Source organism: Oncorhynchus mykiss, chromosome 3, assembly GCF_013265735.2.
Source record: "Oncorhynchus mykiss isolate Arlee chromosome 3, USDA_OmykA_1.1, whole genome shotgun sequence".
Taxonomy (NCBI): Eukaryota; Metazoa; Chordata; class Actinopteri; order Salmoniformes; family Salmonidae; genus Oncorhynchus; species Oncorhynchus mykiss.
In genome coordinates this window covers 2,485,400-2,506,029 of record NC_048567.1, presented here as the reverse complement: position 1 = coordinate 2,506,029, position 20,630 = coordinate 2,485,400, and the positions used below count along the sequence as shown (strand labels likewise).

Below are 20,630 nucleotides of genomic sequence, written 5' to 3'. Positions count from 1 at the left end.
TGAGGAAATAGGGTGATAGAGAAAGAGAGAGAGAATAGATTGAGAGAGATAAAGTGAGAGATGCAGGCTGCTCCTGGGAGAGTGATATATAGAGTGGTGGTAAATGGGAGAAGAGAGGTGGGAGGCTGATATATAGAGCAGTGGGAGATGAAAGAAAGGAGATGGGAGAAGGGAAGCTGATATATAGAGCAGTAGGAAATGGGAGAAGGGAGACTGATATATAGAGCAGTGGGAAATGGGAGATGGGAGGCTGATATGTAGAGCAGTGGGAGAAGGGAGGCTGACATATAGAGCAGTGGGAGATGGGAGGCTGATATGTAGAGCAGTGGGAGAAGGGAGGCTGATATATAGAGCAGTGGGAGAAGGGAGACTGATATATAGAGTAGGGAGAGATGGGAGAAGGGAGGCTGATATATAGAGCAGTGGGAGAAGGGAGGCTGATATATAGAGCAGTGGGAGAAGGGAGATGGGAGGCTGATGTATAGAGCAGTGGGAGAAGGGAGGCTGATATATAGAGCAGTGGGAGAAGGGAGGCTGATATATAGATCAGTGGGAGAAGGGAGGCTGATATATAGAGCAGTGGGAGATGGGAGAAGGGAGGCTGATATATAGAGCAGTGGGAGATGGGAGAAGGGAGGCTGATATATAGAGCAGTGGAAGAAGGGAGGCTGATATATAGAGCAGTGGGAGATGGGAGAAGGGAGGCTGATATATAGAGCAGTGGAAGAAGGGAGGCTGATATATAGAGCAGTGGGAGATGGGAGAAGGCAGGCTGATATATAGAGCAGTGGGAGAAGGGAGGCTGATATATAGAGCAGTGGGAGAAGGGAGAAGGGAGGCTGGTATATAGAGCAGTGGGAGATGGGAGAAGGGAGGCTGATATATAGAGCAGTGGGAGAAGGGAGGCTGATATATAGAGCAGTGGGAGAAGGGAGGCTGATATATAGAGCAGTGGGAGAAGGGAGAAGGGAGGCTGATATATAGAGCAGTGGGAGAAGGGAGAAGGGAGGCTGATATATAGAGCAGTGGGAGAAGGGAGGCTGATATATAGAGCAGTGGGAGATGGGAGAAGGGAGGCTGATATATAGAGCAGTGGGAGAAGGGAGGCTGATATATAGAGCAGTGGGAGAAGGGAGGCTGATATATAGAGCAGTGGGAGATGGGAGAAGGGAGGCTGATATATAGAGCAGTGGGAGAAGGGAGGCTGATATATAGAGCAGTGGGAGAAGGGAGATGGGAGGCTGATGTATAGAGCAGTGGGAGAAGGGAGGCTGATATATAGAGCAGTGGGAGAAGGGAGGCTGATATATAGATCAGTGGGAGAAGGGAGAAGGGAGGCTGATATATAGAGCAGTGGGAGATGGGAGATGGGAGGCTGATATATAGAGCAGTGGGAGAAGGGAGGCTGATATATAGAGCAGTGGGAGATGGGAGAAGGGAGGCTGATATATAGAGCAGTGGGAGAAGGGAGGCTGATATATAGAGCAGTGGGAGAAGGGAGAAGGGAGGCTGATATATAGAGCAGTGGGAGATGGGAGATGGGAGGCTGATATATAGAGCAGTGGGAGAAGGGAGGCTGATATATAGAGCAGTGGGAGAAGGGAGGCTGATATATAGAGCAGTGGGAGAAGGGAGGCTGATATGTAGAGCAGTGGGAGAAGGGAGGATGATATATAGAGCAGTGGGAGATGGGAGAAGGGAGGCTGATATATAGAGCAGTGGGAGATGGGAGAAGGGAGGCTGATATATAGAGCAGTGGGAGAAGGGAGAAGGGAGGCTGATATATAGAGCAGTGGGAGAAGGGAGGCTGATATATAGAGCAGTGGGAGATGGGAGAAGGGAGGCTGATATATAGAGCAGTGGGAGAAGGGAGGCTGATATATAGAGCAGTGGGAGAAGGGAGGCTGATATATAGAGCAGTGGGAGATGGGAGAAGGGAGGCTGATATATAGAGCAGTGGGAGAAGGGAGGCTGATATATAGAGCAGTGGGAGAAGGGAGATGGGAGGCTGATGTATAGAGCAGTGGGAGAAGGGAGGCTGATATATAGAGCAGTGGGAGAAGGGAGGCTGATATATAGATCAGTGGGAGAAGGGAGAAGGGAGGCTGATATATAGAGCAGTGGGAGATGGGAGATGGGAGGCTGATATATAGAGCAGTGGGAGAAGGGAGGCTGATATATAGAGCAGTGGGAGATGGGAGAAGGGAGGCTGATATATAGAGCAGTGGGAGAAGGGAGGCTGATATATAGAGCAGTGGGAGAAGGGAGAAGGGAGGCTGATATATAGAGCAGTGGGAGATGGGAGATGGGAGGCTGATATATAGAGCAGTGGGAGAAGGGAGGCTGATATATAGAGCAGTGGGAGAAGGGAGGCTGATATATAGAGCAGTGGGAGAAGGGAGGCTGATATGTAGAGCAGTGGGAGAAGGGAGGATGATATATAGAGCAGTGGGAGATGGGAGAAGGGAGGCTGATATATAGAGCAGTGGGAGATGGGAGAAGGGAGGCTGATATATAGAGCAGTGGGAGAAGGGACAAAGATGCAGCCGGTCCAAGATGAGTTCCCTATCAGGTTACCTGCTCCATACCTTGCTTCTGCCAGACCACATCATTGCTCATTCTGATGAGTAAGTGTGTGTTTGTGGCTTCACTGAACTGATCTGAACACCTAGACCTTTTCCAGAGAGGGTTCTAGAATCACGAGCAAATGCAGGAAGCAGTGTAGAGGACTATCAGGAAATTGTGATTTTTGGGTCAATTTGATGTTCAGATCGGGTTTCTATCAGCAGGGGATAGGGACTCAGCTCTGTATGTCCCAATGAGACACTGATCGCCTGTCAAAGATTCTTCATACAGGAACTCCAGAGTCCATTCAGTCCTGGCTCCTCTAAACTAGTCATCTCTCTCTCCTCTCCCTCCCTGTTTTCACCCCCTCCCCTCGCTCTCTCTCTGTTCAATCTGCAACCCTGCTAATGCTACTGTTGGGGCCCTGGGCGGCTCTCACTGCTCCCTCCAGAAAAACAAGGGGGGGAGATCATACGGGATAATATGGAATCTCAGCTTCACTAAAAACCATGCAACTATAAAATATTGTCTCTATTAAACCTGTCACGAGGAGATGGAGATGGTGGTGTTCTGATGAGAAGTCATTAGCTTCACGCAGGCAGCCGGCCATGAGAAGACTATAATCCTGTGTTCCAAATGGTACCCTGTTCTCTAAGTAGTGCACTACTTGGGGAATAGGGTGCCATTTAGGACATCGTAGTCTATGTGTTGGGGGTTAATGATAAGCAGAGCTAATATAAATCTCCTCATATATAATTGATATCTCAATGAAGTGAAAAGAACAATCTTTACAAATATCATATTCAAGCTGCTGCGGTTAGTTCCCAGATACCCAGGCTAACCGAGACGTTATAAAGATATCTTTCTGCCAGAGAGCACTTCTTTTAAAGAACACTACAGTTATGTTTTAGGAAGATGTGATTTTTAAAATATTTTTATTTAACTAGGCAAGTCAGTTAAGAACAAATTCTTATTTTCAATGATGGCCTAGGAACAGTGGGTTGACTGTCTGTTCAGGGGCAGAAGGCAGATTTGTACCTTGTCAGCTTAGGGATTTGAACTTGCAACCTTCCGGTTATTAGTCCAACACGCTAACCACTAGGCTACCCTGCCACCCCATGAGCTGATAATATAATGTACAGCTCTACACACCATTGTATTCTACTATATACTATATTCCAGTGGTATTCAGAGTCGGGGTAATGACCCCTGTTGGGGTCACGGGGAAACTACTTTGGGGAACAAAGAAATAAGAGTACAGATTACTGTATGGGACAATATACACGTTTTTGAGATAATAATGACACATTTAATTTTATTGAGTAAATGTATCTATTAGTTTCTTTTCATTTTGAAGATAATTTTTTGATGTAAAAACCTAAATGTACCGATTTTAAGGTTGCGTCATTAGATTTGGGGTGGGGTCTCGAAAAGTTATGGGATCCCAGCTGAAACAGGTTGAATACCACTGCTCTTGTCTAATGTAGCACACTATGAAGGGAATAGGGTGCATGTGGGATACACTATGAAGGGAATAGGGTGCCATGTGGGATACACTATAAAGGGAATAGGGTGCATGTGGGATACACTATAAAGGGAATAGGGTGCCATGTGGGATACACTATAAAGGGAATAGGGTGCATGTGGGATACACTATGAAGGGAATAGGGTGCATGTGGGATACACTATAAAGGGAATAGGGTGCCATGTGGGATACACTATAAAGGGAATAGGGTGCATGTGGGATACACTATAAAGGGAATAGGGTGCCATGTGGGATACACTATAAAGGGAATAGGGTACCATGTGGGATACACTATAAAGGGAATAGGGTGCCATGTGGGATACACTATAAAGGGAATAGGGTGCCATGTGGGATACACTATAAAGGGAATAGGGTGCCATGTGGGATACATCCATCGCTCAGTGTTGGGTAGGGTTCGTACTTGCCTTCTCTCCCTGAGCCAAACCTCTGAGTGCTGCTATTGATTCCCCCTCAGCACAGATTCACTCATTACCAGAAAGTACACGTCACAAAACAAACAAACAAACAAAGTCCAACTGGAACATTGTGTTACCATCTACTTAACGAGAGAAGAGATTGTCAACAAAGAAGATTGATGATTTGGTTTGAGGTCTGTCCTGTTCGCTAACGAGCAGACTGATTCTTAACCCGTAAGGCGTTGCAATTCTGCTTCTTTGGAATGTGTCCCAAATGGCATCCTATTACCTATAGTGCACTACCGTTGACCCAAGCTCTCTTTAAAAGTAGTGCACTACAAAGGGAATAGGGGAACATTTGGGACACACTCATAGTAGGCCTACATTATTTTTAATGTGCTATTTTTAATAACCAGACCACTGTGATTGTAAGCCTTCATTATGAATCTATGTAATTGCTCTCTGGTGTATTGTCAGAGATGACTACTGGTATATTGTCAGAGATGACTACTGGTATATTGTCAGAGATGACTACTGGTATATTGTCAGAGATGACTACTGGTACATTGTCAGAGATGACTACTGGTATATTGTCAGAGATGACTACTGGTATATTGTCAGAGATGACTACTGGTATATTGTCAGAGATGACTACTGGTATATTGTCAGAGATGACTACTGGTATATTGTCAGAGATGACTACTGGTATATTGTCAGAGAGGACTACTGGTGTATTGTCAGAGATGACTACTGGTATATTGTCAGAGATGACTACTGGTATATTGTCAGAGATGACTACTGGTATATTGTCAGAGATGACTACTGGTAGATTTTCAGAGATGACTACTGGTATATTGTCAGAGATGACTACTGGTATATTGTCAGAGATGACTACTGGTGTATTGTCAGAGATGACTACTGGTATATTGTCAGAGATGACTACTGGTATGTGGTCAGAGATGACTACTGGTATATTGTCAGAGATGACTACTGGTATGTGGTCAGAGATGACTACTGGTATATTGTCAGAGATGACTACTGGTATATGGTCAGAGATAAATGCTTATTGAAATGCATAGTTGGGATGCTTGTTGTATAATGGGAAAGTAAATCTGGTTTGACCTGAGTGTTTGGATGAAGTCATGGCTATTGTATGATAGATTTGCATGCACATGCTACAGTAATAATAATAATCGTACACTTACAATTTTGCTTACGTATTCATTCCACATTAGCTTTCTCTTCCAAGTAACTTCACTTGTAGGGAGAATATGAATAGATAGCAATGCCCATAGTACATAGAGATATAGATGAATAACATCAACGTACAGTTTCTCATGCAATTTGCATGCAAATCCATTTTTATCTTCTGGAGTGCCTCTTTCTCTCCTTCCCTGATTAAGTGGAAGATGTGGACTGTGTCCTCAACTAATCTCTCCCTGGTCAAGTTCTAGTGGTAGTAACAGGGGCTGTGGGCCTATCTGTGCTGTGTTCAGAGAGGTAAAGGCAGACCAGATTCTGTGTCCCAAATAGCACCATATTCCCTATGTAGCGTACTACTTCTGACCAAAGCCCTATGGACACTGGTCAGAAGTAATGCACTATAAAGGGAATAGGGTGCCATTTGGGACACAGAGAAATTGACTGACCGTTGGTTAATAGAATAGAGTCCATGTCCCCAGGCCATTCACTGATCCTTTAGACTGCCTCAGCATGAAAACAGTAAGGAGGACGACCTGAGCTCTTATTGTAGTGAACTGTGTGTAATATTTATAATGTAAGAGATATTTCCAGCATGGCTAGACTTGCAAAATGATGGTAACTTTCCTAATATTCCCAGGAATTCTGGTTGAAGGATTCTGGACTTCCGGCTTCTGTCCTCCTGAATCCAGAACCTTTCCAACTGGGATTTCAGGAAAACCTGATAATTTTACAAGCCCAAGCATTGCTCAGCCCATAGCCTATTCTTTCCTTTACTGTGGTCTCCTAAAGCTTCTTAGGGCTAGGCCCCTTTTTTCTCCACTTCCTGTCTGAATGACATGCCCAATGTAAACTGCCTGGAGCTCAGGCCCTGAAGCCAGGATATGCATATAATTGGTACCATTGGGAAGAAAACACTTTGATGTTTGTAGAAATGTTAAAATAATGTAGGAGACTATAACACAATAGATATGGTAGGAGAAAATCCAAAGAAGAACCAACCAGAACTTTTTTTTCTGGAGAGACCATCCTCTTAGAAATGCAAGAGTAAGGTCATATTGAAAATTAGCTCCCTGGATGCAATTCCTATGGCTTCCACCGGGTGTCAGCAGTCTATGTTCAAGGTTTCAGGCTTGTAACTTCAAAAACAATTAAGAAATATCAGTTTTAGCAGAAGACACAGTCTTGGAAATTCGTGTTTGCGTGCACTATAAAGGCAATACGCACCTGTTAAAATCAGTTTCCTAAAGAACATACTTCTTTCTGTAATACATATTATAGTTTGATTATATTTTAGGGTATCTGAGGAGTAAATAGAAACCTATTTTGACTTGTTGAAACAGAGTTTAGGGTGTAGATTTTCGGATTCCTTTCTCTGCATGTTGAACGAGTGGATTACTCAAATCGATGGCGCCAACGAAACACTTTTTGGGATATAAAGAAGGACTTTATCTAACAAAACGATACTAGATGTTATAGCTGGGACCATTCGGATGACAAATCAGAGGAAGATTTTCAAAAAGTAAGTGAATATTTAATTGTTATTTGTGAATGTATGAAACCTGTGCCTGTGGAAAAATATTTTAACGTGGGGCGCCGTCCTCAAACAATCGCATGGCATGTTTTCGCTGTAAAAGTTACTGTAAATCGGACAGTGCAGTTAGATTAACTCGTTACCTGTATAAAAGACACCTGTCCACACACTCAATCAAACAGACTCCAACCTCTCCACAATGGACAAGACCAGAGAGCTGTGTAAGGACATCAGGGATAAAATTGTAGACCTGCACAAGGCTGGGATGGGCTACAGGACAATAGGCAAGCAGCTTGGTGAGAAGGCAACAACTGCAATTATTAGAAAATGGAAGAAGTTCAAGATGACGGTCAATCACCCTCGGTCTGGGGCTCCATGCAAGATCTCACCTCGTGGGGCATCAATGATCATGAGGAAGGTGAGGGATCAGCCCAGAACTACACGGCAGGACCTGGTCAATGACCTGAAGAGAGCTGGGACCACAGTCTCAAAGAAAACCATTAGTAACACACTACGCCGTTATGGATTAAAATCCTGCAGTGCACGCAAGGTCCCCCGCTCAAGCCAGCGCATGTCCAGGCCCGTCTGAAGTTTGCCAATGACCATCTGGATGATCCAGAGGAGGAATGGGAGAAGGTCATGTGGTCTGATGAGACAAAAATAGAGCTTTTTGGTCTTAACTCCACTCGCCGTGTTTGGAGGAAGAAGAAGGACGAGTACAACCCCAAGAACACCATCCCAACCGTGAAGCATGGAGGTGTAAACATCATTCTTTGGGGATGCTTTTCTGCAAAGGGGACAGGACGACTTCATCGTATTGAGGGGAGGATGGGTGGGGCCATGTATCGCGAGATCTTGGCCAACAACCTCCTTCCCTCAGTAAGAGCATTGAAGATGGGTCGTGGCTGGGTCTTCCAGAATGACAACGACCCGAAACACACAGCCAGGGCAACTAAGGAGTGGCTCCGTAAGAAGCATCTCAAGGTCCTGGAGTGGCCTAGCCAGTCTCCAGACCTGAACCCAATAGAAAATCTTTGGAGGGAGCTGAAAGTCTGTATTGCCCAGCGACAGCCCCGAAACCTTAAGGATCTGGAGAAGGTCTGTATGGAGGAGTGGGCCAAAATCCCTGCTGCAGTGTGTGCAAACCTGGTCAAGAACTACAGGAAACGTATGATCTCTGTAATTGCAAACAAAGGTTTCTGTACCAAATATTAAGTTCTGCTTTTCTGATGTATCAAATACTTATTTCATGCAATAAAATGCTAATTAATTACCTAAAAATCACACAATGTGATTTTCTGGATTTTGTTTTAGATTCCGTCTCTCACAGTTGAAGTGTACCTATGATAAAAATTACAGTCCTCTACATGCTTTGTAAGTAGGAAAACCTGCAAAATCGACAGTGTTTCAAATACTTGTTCTCCCCACTGTAAATGATTAAAATCCATAACATTTCAGATTATTTATTTGAATTGCGTGCCCTCCAGTTTCACCGCTAGCGGGACTCCTATCTCTGACATTGCAGGATTACAATAGTTATTGCCATTGGACCTCTCCATCCATACGAGTTGGATTTTCTCTTTTTAATGTCATATCTTTGGTACAAGCAGGGAGACTCATTTCAGGATGTCATGGTACTATTGTAGCCATCTTCTCATAGAAGATAACTTGCCCTGTTTAGTGAGTATTAATATTTATTATGGATACTGCTGGCCCATCCTACAGCTCAGTGGGTATTAGTATTTATTATGGATACTGCTGGCCCATCCTACAGCTCAGTGGGTATTAGTGTTTATTATGGATACTGCTGGCCCATCCTACAGCTCAGTGGGTATTAGTGTTTATTATGGATACTGCTGGTCCATCCTACAGCTCAGTTGGTGGTAGTGTTTATTATGGATACTGCTGGCCCATCCTACAGCTCAGTGGGTATTAGTGTTAATTATGGATACTGCTGGCCCATCCTACAGCTCAGTGGGTATTAGTGTTTATTATGGATACTGCTGGCCCATCCTACAGCTCAGTGGGTATTAGTGTTTATTATGGAGACTGCTGGCCCATCCTACAGCTCAGTGGGTATTAGTGTTTATTATGGAGACTGCTGGCCCATCCTACAGCTCAGTGGGTATTAGTGTTTATTATGGATACTGCTGGCCCATCCTACAGCTCAGTGGGTATTAGTGTTTATTATGGATACTGCTGGCCCATCCTACAGCTCAGTGGGTATTAGTGTTTATTATGGATACTGCTGTCCCATCCTACAGCTCAGTGGGTATTAGTGTTTATTATGGAGACTGCTGGCCCATCCTACAGCTCAGTGGGTATTAGTGTTTATTATGGATACTGCTGGCCCATCTTACAGCTCAGTGGGTATTAGTGTTTATTATGGATACTGCTGGCCCATCCTACAGCTCAGTGGGTATTAGTGTTTATTATGGATACTGCTGGCCCATCCTACAGCTCAGTGGGTATTAGTGTTTATTATGGAGACTGCTGACCCATCTTACAGCTCAGTGGGTATTAGTGTCTATTATGGAGACTGCTGGCCCATCCTACAGATCAATGGGTATTAGTGTTTATTATGGAGACTGCTGGCCCATCCTACAGCTCAGTTGGTGGTAGTGTTAATTATGGATACTGCTGGCCCATCCTACAGCTCAGTTGGTAGTAGTGTTTATTATGGATACTGCTGGCCCATCCTACAGCTCAGTGGGTATTAGTGGGCACCCTAGTGGTTCAGCGGTCTAAGCCACTGCATCTCAGTGCTAGAGGTGTCACTACAGACAACCTTGTTCAAATCCAGGCTTTATCACAGCCGGCGGTGATTGGGAGACCCAACGACGGTGCACAATTGGCCAAGCGTCGTCTGGTTTTCACCAGTGTAGGCAGTCATTGTCAATAAGAATTCGTTCTTAACTGACTTTCCCAGTTATAAATAAAGGTTACAAAAAAAATAAAGTGTTTTTCTGGACACTCCTCAGACTGGGGTCAGTTCAGGGTTATCTGGAAAGAACAGACACAAGAGATGTAATGTAGTACCAGCAGCACACGAGGTGTGTGTGTGTGTTTCTCTTTTTAATGTAATATTAATAAGAGACTCATTTCAGGATGTCTTGGTACTATTGAACTAAATGTGCCACTAGAGCAGAGTGCGTCATACTGTAGAGAAGTACATGATGGGAAGCAGAACCTGCTAATGAACTAAGCCTCTTGCTGAGTCTAGCCCCATCCCATAATTAAATATTCATTGGCTGGTTTAGGCATCCTATTCCCTATAGTGCACCGCTTTTGGCCAGGTGCCAATTAAGACGCAGTAGTTTTTTTAACTCATAGAAGATGGCTTGGTCTGCTCAGCGGGTAGTAGTGTTAATTATGGATACAGCTGGCCCATCTTACAGCTCAGTGGGTAGTAGTGTTTATTATGGATACTGCTGGCCCATCCTACAGCTCAGTGGGTATTAGTGTTTATTATGGATACTGCTGGCCCATCTTACAGCTCAGTGGGTAGTAGTGTTAATTATGGATACTGCTGGCCCATCCTACAGCTCAGTGGGTAGTAGTGTTTATTATGGATACTGCTGGCCCATCCTACAGCTCAGTGGGTAGTAGTGTTTGTTATGGATACTGCTGGCCCATCTTACAGATCAGTGGGTATTAGTGTTTATTATGGATACTGCTGGCCCATCTTACAGATCAGTGGGTAGTAGTGTTTATTATGGATACTGCTGGCCCATCCTACAGCTCAGTGGGTATTAGTGTTTATTATGGATACTGCTGGCCCATCTTACAGCTCAGTGGGTAGTAGTGTTAATTATGGATACTGCTGGCCCATCCTACAGCTCAGTGGGTAGTAGTGTTTATTATGGATACTGCTGGCCCATCCTACAGCTCAGTGGGTAGTAGTGTTTATTATGGATACTGCTGGCCCATCCTACAGCTCAGTGGGTATTAGTGTTTATTATGGAGACTGCTGGCCCATCCTACAGCTCAGTGGGTATTAGTGTTTATTATGGATACAGCTGGCCCATCCTACAGCTCAGTGGGTATTAGTGTTTATTATGGATACTGCTGGCCCATCCTACAGCTCAGTGGGTATTAGTGTTCATTATGGATACAGCTGGCCCATCATACAGCTCAGTGGGTATTAGTGTTTATTATGGAGACTGCTGGCCCATCCTACAGCTCAGTGGGTATTAGTGTTTATTATGGAGACTGCTGGCCCATCCTACAGATCAGTGGGTAGTGTGTTTATTATGGATACTGCTGGCCCATCCTACAGCTCAGTGGGTATTAGTGTTTGTTATGGAGACTGCTGGCCCATCCTAAAGCTCAGTGGGTAGTAGTGTTTGTTATGGAGACTGCTGGCCCATCCTACAGCTCAGTGGGTAGTAGTGTTGGTTATGGAGACTGCTGGCCCATCCTACAGCTCAGTGGGTAGTAGTGTTTGTTATGGATACTGCTCAGACTGGGGTCAGGTCAGGGTTATCTGGAAAGAACAGACACAAGAGATTTAATTTTAATGTAATTTTAGTCACATCTGCACAAGAGGTATCTGTGTGTGTGAGTGTGTGTGCATTAGTGTATGCGTGTGTGTGTGTGTTCTTGCACATCATACAAGATGTGTGTCTGGGTCTTGGGAGTTGTCTACTGTAGTAGCCAGTACCAGTATGCAGTGTTTTAGTGTGTGTGTCTTGAACGTAGCTCTGTGTGCATGTTTCTCCTCATAAAGAGCTGAGTGACTGATGTGTCTACAGCTGTATGCTGTGCTGTGGATTAACATAATGACGTGAGGGTGGGAGTAGTGTTCTGTGGAGCTGAACGCAGCACACAAAGCCCTGGGAAGTACGTGTGAAATTAAAGGGGAGAATGTACAATACTGGGCTGTGAGGCACACTTACACAGAGCTGGGGAGGGAAGACATTCTGACTAATAGGATTTGAACAGCTTGTCTTTGCTCTGTGGCCTGGCGGCATGGCATCCATTCTGGAAACACACACGCACGCTCACAGGCATGCACATACACACACACACACACACACACACACACACAGGCATGCACAGACACACACACACACACACACACACACACACACACACACACACACACACACACACACACTCACAGGCATGCACAGACACACACAGACACACACACGCTCACAGGCATGCACAGACACACACACACACACGCTCACACTCACAGGCACGGGCACTCTCCTTCCTTCCTTCCTCAATGACTTGCACAACTTGGACGATCAGTTCTGGCCTTGCACGACACAGAATGTCAACTCGCCCCAAGCTTTTGGACTTCCAAATGTCTTCTTCTCCTGTTTCCTACGTAATAATAGTTTCCAGGACACTCAAGACCTAAATATGTAGTTACAAACAAACAACAAACCTATTACAGTTTTCACAATCACTTTGGCACTAATTTCAGAATCTTGTGGTCATTTTTCAAAACTCTAGACACAAAACTCAAAACGGTCATCACTTGTAACACAGGCTGTCCAATGTTCAAAACATTGCATTGTGCATTCATATCTTTAAAGAAACCTTGCACTTGCAGAATCATTGGTTCAAATAACTAATTTATCATGAAATACCATAGGAACATTCATTTAAATCCCCCACACACAAGATACCAATAGTTTCACTGTGTAGCTGTTCATAAAATCATTAAATATTGTAGTACAAAATATGTGACACGTTTCATTATACTACTACACGTAAATACATCACTGTAAAAGGACTAGTAGAGAGAATACTACAGACACAGTGGAATCATTGAACAAAATCTGAAATGTATTGATGAAATGCAATAAAATCACAACATAGATTTCTTTGAATCAAAAAAATAATAATTAGCTACAAAAATATATAAAAAATACAGTAAAACGTCAACTGCAGTGTTCCTCACCTGGCTTACTGTAAAACATCACTGCATTGTTCCTCACCTGGCTTACTGTAAAACATCACTGCAGTGTTCCTCACCTGGCTTTCTGTAAAACATTACTGCTGTGTTCCTCACCTGGCTTACTGTAAAACATCACTGCAGTGTTCCTCACCTGGCTTACTGTAAAACATCACTGCAGTGTTCCTCACCTGGCTTACTGTAAAACATCACTGCAGTGTTCCTCACCTGGCTTACTGTAAAACATTACTGCTGTGTTCCTCACCTGGCTTACTGTAAAACATCACTGCAGTGTTCCTCACCTGGCTTACTGTAAAACATCACTGCAGTGTTCCTCACCTGGCTTACTGTAACACATCACTGCAGTGTTCCTCACCTGGCTTACTGTAAAACATTACTGCTGTGTTCCTCACCTGGCTTACTGTAAAACATCACTGCAGTGTTCCTCACCTGGCTTACTGTAAAACATCACAGCAGTGTTCCTCACCTGGCTTACTGTAAAACATTACTGCTGTGTTCCTCACCTGGCTTACTGTAAAACATCACTGCAGTGTTCCTCACCTGGCTTACTGTAAAACACCACTGCAGTGTTCCTCACCTGGCTTACTGTAAAACATCACTGCAGTGTTCCTCACCTGGATTACTGTAAAAAGCAAAACAAAGGATGGATTACTGTACTTCTATATTTCCATCAACTCTGTCTTGTGGATTTGGCCACAGGTTCTCATCCACATCACAATGGATGTTTTCATTAGCCAAACATCTTGGGAAGAATCTTCAGGGCATGGTGATGTCATTGCATGTGTCATCCATGGCCTTGAGAAGGGTGGCTTGTTCGTGAGGGCGCCTATCATATACCTTCCACCTCCATGTGGAGAAAAATTCCTCAATCGTGTTAAGGAAAGGAGAGTATGGGGGTAAGTACAGGGTGGTAAATTGTGGTTGGGGTGACCATTTGAGCATGGTGGAACCTGACATTATCCCACATAATGGCATAGGTCATGTCATCAACTCTACAGACCTGATTTAGCTCATCAAGGAAGGTTATATTCGAACAGCGAATCATGTGACTGCCTGCAACTCAATATGTAGATTATTAGATGTTGTTCGACCAAACATTAGAACAGGCAAGATGAGTAATCTAAGCAACTTTGACACACATGGTGATTCCAGCATCTCAGAAACAGCTGCCCTCCTGGGATTTTTACGCACTACATTCTCTAGAGTTGACAGTGAGCGGCATTTCTGTGGGCAAAAACACCTTGTTAATGAGAGAGGTCAGAGGAGAATGTCCAGACTCACTCAAGCTAACAGAAAGGCCACAAATGCTCAAATAACAGCTGTTTAAAACAGTGGTGTACAGAATGGCATCTCTTAATGTACAACACCATGAATAATTCAGGCTAGTACTCAGTACTAGATAGGTGTACCTAATAAAGTGGCCGGTGAGTGTACAGTAATGTCAAATCTGAAAACATGGTCTGGAGAAGTGGTACGTGGGACCATAGAAACAGTGTCTGATAAAGAATGATGATGAAACATTACATCCATAGATAATGTCGTCCAATTGGTTCATGTTCCACGGTAATTGGTGTCAATGGATCTCGTTATCCTGAAACTTTCATGATCTAAACATGGAATGTTGTTAGTCAGTTTCCATAAAACTATGCATAAAGAGTAACGCAACAGTCACTTATCATTTTGACCAGTCGTATCAATTGATAGTGAGATCATTGTAATGAAATGAATAGACAGTCATCTCAGATGTAATGTGTGAATAGACAGTCATCTCAGATGTAATGTGTGAATAGACAGTCATCTCAGATGTAATGTGTGAATAGACAGTCATCTCAGATGTAATGTGTGAATAGACAGTCATCTCAGATGTAATGTGTGAATAGACAGTCATTTCAGATGTAATGTGTGAATAGACAGTCATCTCAGATGTAATGTGTGAATAGACAGTCATCTCAGATGTAATGTGTGAATAGACAGTCATCTCAGATGTAATGTGTGAATAGACAGTCATCTCAGATGTAATGTGTGAATAGACAGTCATCTCAGATGTAATGTGTGAATAGACAGTCATCTCAGATGTAATGTGTGAATAGACAGTCATCTCAGATGTAATGTGTGAATAGACAGTCATCTCAGATGTAATGTGTGAATAGACAGTCATCTCAGATGTAATGTGTGAATAGACAGTCATCTCAGATGTAATGTGTGAATAGACAGTCATCTCAGATGTAATGTGTGAATAGACAGTCATCTCAGATGTAATGTGTGAATAGACAGTCATCTCAGATGTAATGTGTGAATAGACAGTCATCTCAGATGTAATGTGTGAATAGACAGTCATCTCAGATGTAATGTGTGAATAGACAGTCATCTCAGATGTAATGTGTGAATAGACAGTCATCTCAGATGTAATGTGTGAATAGACAGTCATCTCAGATGTAATGTGTGAATAGACAGTCATCTCAGATGTAATGTGTGAATAGACAGTCATCTCAGATGTAATGTGTGAATAGACAGTCATCTCAGATGTAATGTGTGAATAGACAGTCATCTCAGATGTAATGTGTGAATAGACAGTCATCTCAGATGTAATGTGTGAATAGACAGTCATCTCAGATGTAATGTGTGAATAGACAGTCATCTCAGATGTAATGTGTGAATAGACAGTCATCTCAGATGTAATGTGTGAATAGACAGTCATCTCAGATGTAATGTGTGAATAGACAGTCATCTCAGATGTAATGTGTGAATAGACAGTCATCTCAGATGTAATGTGTGAATAGACAGTCATCTCAGATGTAATGTGTGAATAGACAGTCATCTCAGATGTAATGTGTGAATAGACAGTCATCTCAGATGTAATGTGTGAATAGACAGTCATCTCAGATGTAATGTGTGAATAGACAGTCATCTCAGATGTAATGTGTGAATAGACAGTCATCTCAGATGTAATGTGTGAATAGACAGTCATCTCAGATGTAATGTGTGAATAGACAGTCATCTCAGATGTAATGTGTGAATTGCATTTTGAAATGGTAATACTTGGATGTTTAGTTGTGTCATTTTGAACAGGTGATTTTAGTTCAATGAACAAATGATCTTATCTTTATGTGTATTGTATCCAAGCAATTGGAAAAAGTGTTAAGAGTTTGCAGTTTTGATCATTGGTTGTGAGTTTTGTGTCTAGAGTTGTGAAAAATGACACCAAGGTCCCGAAATTAGTGCCAAAGTGATTGTAAAAAACTGTAATTCCACTGACAAACACAGCAAATAGTCATTGACTAGTTCTCTGATGAGATCCCTTGAAATTCCTCTCAAATTGAACAGTTTATTTTCACAATGGTGCACTTTCACCAAAGAAACACACAACAAATGATTAAAACCCCACCATGAATTGATTTTCTAGCTGGGTTGGTATATTCACATTGACCAATCTGTTCATCAGATCACGTTCAGAGACATTGTTTATAATAAAATCAAAGCATATATCTAGGAATGACGTCCTGTAATCTGGAGATGTCTGCACACAAGGACTCAGCAACGTCAATGTTGCTTGTGAACACATTAAAGCAGTGGGTTAAGACTGAGCACATATCAGATTGCCACAACAGCATTGGAAATATAATTTGATTTAGAGCATCGACTGCACCGGCAGTTAGAGAGTCAAGCAGCAGGTTGACAATGTATTGCCTTATCTTCCCCGGTACTTCCTGTAGCAGACAGAGAACAGCCCAGTATACAATAACGTGAGGCTACGGGGGAAGGAGAAAGTCATTGGGCATAGCTTCAGTATCCAGGGAGCAAATGAAAATGCAACAATCATCATTGGAAAGCGTGTGACTCATTACCTGAGTAATGACTAGGAGGTCAGGACCAGTAGAAAGATCAACTCACACACATTGAGATCCTCTCTCAATCTCTCTCTCTCTCTGTCAACCTGTGTTCCAATCCTGTGTTCATTCATTCCCTAGATGGGCCCTGGTCAACAGTAGAACACTAGGGAATAGGTTGCCATTTGATATGTGTTCTAGAGTCATTTTCACATTGCACAAGGATCTTTCACTGATAGTTAGGAGTCATTACTTTCACTGGGTGAGACCTGTCACCCTTATCTAATTAAAAATCCTTTTGCCTTAATGATTTCTTTAAGCCAGTGTGCTTTTGCATATTGATATCACAACACTGAGACATTGTGTAGGGGATATATATATATTCATAAATTCTCTGCATGGGGGATGCTTTTCTCAATGATTAGATTCATATATTCAAATGTTACTTTTTTCCCCACAATGCATTGGGGTTGCCAGATTGGTTCTTATTTTGTGGCCATCCACATGTTTGCTAATATGTTTTACACATTTCTCACTGAAGACATTCATTTCAATAGACAATGTAGTGATTGAAAACCTCTGTGGTGTTCTTCCAGGTCAGTACTAAATGAGCTGGACACAGTGTGAACACAGAGAGGCTGTAGGTGGAGCAGAGAGCTGGACACAGTGTGAACACAGAGAGGCTTTAGGTGGAGCAGAGAGCTGGACACAGTGTGAACACAGAGAGGCTGTAGGTGGAGCAGAGAGCTGGACACAGTGTGAACACAGAGAGGCTGTAGGTGGAGCAGAGAGCTGGACACAGTGTGAACACAGAGAGGCTGTAGGTGGAGCAGAGAGCTGGACACAGTGGGAACACAGAGAGGCTGTAGGTGGAGCAGAGAGCTGGACACAGTGTGAACACAGAGAGGCTGTAGGTGGAGCAAAGAGCTGGACACAGTGTGAACACAGAGAGGCTGTAGGTGGAGCAGAGAGCTGGACACAGTGTGAACACAGAGAGGCTGTAGGTGGAGCAGAGAGCTGGACACAGTGTGAACACAGAGAGGCTGTAGGTGGAGCAGAGAGCTGGACACAGTGGGAACACAGAGAGGCTGTAGGTGGAGCAGAGAGCTGGACACAGTGTGAACACAGAGAGGCTGTAGGTGGAGCAGAGAGCTGGACACAGTGGGAACACAGAGAGGTTGTAGGTGAAGCAGAGAGCTGGACACAGTGGGAACACAGAGAGGCTGTAGGTGGAGCAGAGAGCTGGACACAGTGTGAACACAGAGAGGCTGTAGGTGGAGCAGAGAGCTGGACACAGTGGGAACACAGAGAGGCTGTAGGTGGAGCAGAGAGCTGGACACAGTGTGAACACAGAGAGGCTTTAGGTGGAGCAGAGAGCTGGACACAGTGTGAACACAGAGAAGCTGTAGGTGGAGCAGAGAGCTGGACACAGTGGGCACACAGAGAGGCTGTAGGTGGAGCAGAGAGCTGGACACAGTGGGCACACAGAGAGGCTGTAGGTGGAGCAGAGAGCTGGACACAGTGTGAACACAGAGAGGCTGTAGGTGGAGCAGAGAGCTGGACACAGTGGGAACACAGAGAGGCTGTAGGTGGAGCAGAGAGCTGGACACAGTGTGAACACAGAGAGGCTGTAGGTGGAGCAGAGAGCTGGACACAGTGTGAACACAGAGAAGCTGTAGGTGGAGCAGAGAGCTGGATACAGTGTGAACACAGAGAGGCTGTAGGTGGAGCAGAGAGCTGGACACAGTGTGAACACAGAGAGGCTGTAGGTGGAGCAGAGAGCTGGACACAGTGGGAACACAGAGAGGCTGTAGGTGGAGCAGAGAGCTGGACACAGTGTGAACACAGAGAGGCTGTAGGTGGAGCAAAGAGCTGGACACAGTGTGAACACAGAGAGGCTGTAGGTGGAGCAGAGAGCTGGACACAGTGGGAACACAGAGAGGCTGTAGGTGGAGCAGAGAGCTGGACACAGTGTAAACACAGAGAGGCTGTAGGTGGAGCAGAGAGCTGGACACAGTGGGAACACAGAGAGGCTGTAGGTGGAGCAGAGAGCTGGACACAGTGTGAACACAGAGAGGCTGTAGGTGGAGCAGAGAGCTGGACACAGTGGGAACACAGAGAGGTTGTAGGTGAAGCAGAGAGCTGGACACAGTGGGAACACAGAGAGGCTGTAGGTGGAGCAGAGAGCTGGACACAGTGTGAACACAGAGAGGCTGTAGGTGGAGCAGAGAGCTGGACACAGTGGGAACACAGAGAGGCTGTAGGTGGAGCAGAGAGCTGGACACAGTGTGAACACAGAGAGGCTTTAGGTGGAGCAGAGAGCTGGACACAGTGTGAACACAGAGAAGCTGTAGGTGGAGCAGAGAGCTGGACTCAGTGTGAACACAGAGAGGCTGTAGGTGGAGCAGAGAGCTGAACACAGTGGGCACACAGAGAGGCTGTAGGTGGAGCAGAGAGCTGGACACAGTGTGAACACAGAGAGGCTGTAGGTGGAGCAGAGAGCTGGACACAGTGGGAACACAGAGAGGCTGTAGGTGGAGCAGAGAGCTGGACACAGTGTGAACACAGAGAGGCTGTAGGTGGAGCAGAGAGCTGGACACAGTGTGAACACAGAGAAGCTGTAGGTGGAGCAGAGAGCTGGATACAGTGTGAACACAGAAAGGCTGTAGGTGGAGCAGAGAGCTGGACACAGTGTGAACACAGAGAGGCTGTAGGTGGAGCAGAGAGCTGGACACAGTGGGAACACAGAGAGGCTGTAGGTGGAGCAGAGAGCTGGACACAGTGTGAACACAGAGAAGCTGTAGGTGGAGCAGAGAGCTGGATACAGTGTGAACACAGAAAGGCTGTAGGTGGAACAGAGAGCTGGACACAGTGTGAACACAGAGAGGCTGTAGGTGGAGCAGAGAGCTGGACACAGTGGGAACACAGAGAGGCTGTAGGTGGAGCAGAGAGCTGGACACAGTGTGAACACAGAGAGGCTGTAGGTGGAGCAGAGAGCTGGACACAGTGTGAACACAGAGAGGCTGTAGGTGGAGCAGAGAGCTGGACACAGTGTAAACACAGAGAGGCTGTAGGTGGAGCAGAGAGCTGGACACAGTGTGAACACAGGAAGGCTGTAGGTAGAGCAGAGAGCTGGACACAGTGTGAACACAGAGAGGCTGTAGGTGGAGCAGAGAGCTGGACACAGTGGGAACACAGAGAGGTTGTAGGTGAAGCAGAGAGCTGGACACAGTGGGAACACAGAGAGGCTGTAGGTGGAGCAGAGAGCTGGACACAGTGTGAACACAGAGAGGCTGTAGGTGGAGCAGAGAGCTGGACACAGTGGGAACACAGAGAGGCTGTAGGTGGAGCAGAGAGCTGGACACAGTGTGAACACAGAGAGGCTTTAGGTGGAGCAGAGAGCTGGACACAGTGTGAACACAGAGAAGCTGTAGGTGGAGCAGAGAGCTGGACTCAGTGTGAACACAGAGAGGCTGTAGGTGGAGCAGAGAGCTGAACACAGTGGGCACACAGAGAGGCTGTAGGTGGAGCAGAGAGCTGGACGGCGTTGGAGCCAACCGTAACAGGCGGTGGGAGGAGTTTAGAGAAACACGTTACAAAAGATGTCAGAGGGTGGAATTCACTTTTCACT

The 20,630-nt window shown here is 44.8% G+C and overlaps 1 protein-coding gene across 2 annotated transcripts in view; it reads left to right on the top strand.

Annotated features, from left to right (window-relative positions):
• The window catches only part of LOC118944776 (rap guanine nucleotide exchange factor 5-like), a 60,748-nt gene that overhangs the window by 15,881 nt on the left and 24,237 nt on the right, over positions 1-20,630 (top strand). The gene's annotated exons all lie outside the window — the stretch shown is intronic.